Source organism: Aptenodytes forsteri, unplaced genomic scaffold (genome assembly GCF_000699145.1).
Source record: "Aptenodytes forsteri isolate BGI_AS27 unplaced genomic scaffold, ASM69914v1 Scaffold137, whole genome shotgun sequence".
Classification (NCBI taxonomy): Eukaryota; Metazoa; Chordata; class Aves; order Sphenisciformes; family Spheniscidae; genus Aptenodytes; species Aptenodytes forsteri.
Genome location: NW_008796221.1, coordinates 3,840,532 through 3,843,075, shown reverse-complemented (window position 1 = coordinate 3,843,075; position 2,544 = coordinate 3,840,532).

Genomic DNA, 2,544 nt, shown 5'->3' with positions numbered 1-2,544 from the left:
CAATTACTAAATTGAATAGGACATATACATAAGATATATACATAAAAATGAGCCCTTTTTAAGCAAATTCTTCTAATTTTTTGAAGGTTTGAAGTGCATATTAAAATGCATTATGCTGTGTCTGCAAAATTTGAAAATGCTCGGTAAGTTATTTGTTCTTTTACAAATGACTATACTTTTCTCTTTACATTACCACTTACATGTCGATGTGCATCTTATTTTGATGGGTAATAACCCATGTCATTTGTAACAGCTGTTTTTAAATATTTGCCATAGCTAAAAATTCATATTTCATCTAGCCTTAATATGAATTAGTAGAGATGTTTTTAGAAGTAACATTGCTGTTCTTCAAACTCAAAAATTGCAACGCTGTATGTACCATTTGGTGTCATGTAGCCTCTGTTTACTTTGTTTTTCTTTTGTTTTACTTGGGTTTGTTTTGGTGTTTTTTCTCAAATAGTGATGTATTTTAACAGGAAAATACTACAGCTGTCCCTCTCCTCCCCCGTGTGCTTCTGTTGGTGTGTTGGTTGCTTTGAGTTCCTTCCTTGAAAACTTGAGCTAGAAAATGCAAGTACATATCTCAGTTTTATGCACTGATTATGCTCAAATAATAAGAGATCACTGCTTAGGTAAAACGTATGTATTCTAGCTTACAATATCAATGTTAAAGGCATGTCTTTATTTTAGTTCCTCTGTTCGGTCTGAGTTGCTTTACATACATACTATTTGTACAAATTTTGAAATAATAGGTAAATTATAGAAACCAGAGCATCGGAGAAGACTTTGCACACAACCACATCCATGCCAGCTTTGTGATGATAAATGGTACTTCATCGGTTCTGTTAACCTTACTTACGGTTTTCTTCCTGAAATTAAACAAAACCAGAAAGCACTGAACAGTTTGTAACCTTCCTGCAGGTTTGTCGTGCGATGATAACTGGTAGATTAGAGTAGTGGAAGGGGTCAATAAGGGAAAGGGGGCAATATAAAAATATGTATAGGTTGTAGTAGGATATCATTAAATCAGGGACCATATAGAAAAACATGTGAAATACTTAAAAATGTGTATATTCAAATTAAAATCTGGGTTATGGTGGGTGGTGGCTGAAAGCATTACTATCTAATACGTGCTTAGCCAACTTTAGGAATGACGTTTTAATAATTTCTTCAGTCACTCATCTGAAATATAAAAAGAAGTAAAGCATTATTTGTATGGTTGTAAGGACAAACCTAATCAGAGCCAGGCTGGAGCAGCCTTACTGTGGATGCAGTTCAGAGAAGTTTCCAGTTACAGGCGAGTCCCTTGAGAGCGTGTGAGCGTGGCATTTGTTGTTGGTGCACTCCTTGGCGTAGTTTTGGGCTATACCTCCTTGTACTTTTCTGGATTGTGTCCGGTGTAGTTCAGAGCATAGTGTGTGTAGGAGACCATTCAGGATAGGCGTTTGGGATGCAGACAGCTTCTGGAGGGAAGGGAATTTTAGCCGTGTGGATGGGTGCCTTGCTGGTTCAGTGGGCCTTGGTGGTCAGGGGATGGCCACTGGCCGCTCTTATCTAGTAGTATATGCAGTCACAAAACCACAAAGCTTTCAATCCTTGCTGTAAATCTTCAGTATAATAGAGCTTTTTGAAATAATGGTTTCCGGTATTTTTGACAGGAGCAAACTAAAATATTTTCTTTCTGCTAACAGTTATTTTAGAAAGCAAACTTGAGCAAGTTGGCAGTTTAGTCTTCTTTTTCTTTCTTTGGGGTTTTTTTTTTAATCCCTTAGTCTGACCCAGGTGTTTTATTCAGGTTGGGAGAATTGCAGTCCAAAAACTTTAGTTTGACAAAATTATGAGCAACTAGAAATGTGAACTTGTAATGGGTAGCATTTAGTAGTCTTTGTAGTAAGGAGTATGGTTCCCTCTCAGATGTGCATATATTTGTGATTGTAGATGAAAAGCATACTTTTGCTATAACCACTTTTTTTTTTTTTAAGTATGTTTGTATTGAGATTTTAGTTGAAATGATAGCAGCCTCCACTCAAAAGTATATATGTATCCCTGCTCAAAATAAAAGCATGCATGAGTGAAGGTGTCTCTGCTGGCTATTATTTTGTTAAAGTTTGTGTCTTTTAAGAGAAGCATTTAAGAGAAGGAGGAGAAAATTCCAAAGACCTAAGGACAGAAAAGTAGTAGAACTATACCAAAAACATTTGAATTTATCTCCAGCTTCCTTTTTGCTAAAGAAACAACTTGAAACTGATTTTGGCTGACTGCTCAGCTCAGGAAAAAAGAGAACAGCATTAATTCAATAGTATAGGAAGACATAAAATTGTGTTGGCATGAGTTTGTAATGATTGCATTATGAATGATAAGGTATAAACTGTGCCAGTACTAACATTTGCACACCACCACTCTGTTTCTTGCACAGATCATGTCTGTTTTAAAGGAAAACTGGCTTCCTCAAGAACGCTGTAGGAGTTTTGTGTCACTTGCTGACTTTGGTTCAGTTTCCCAAAGAAACCTTACATTTTTTTCCCTGTGTTTACTCCTGTTTAT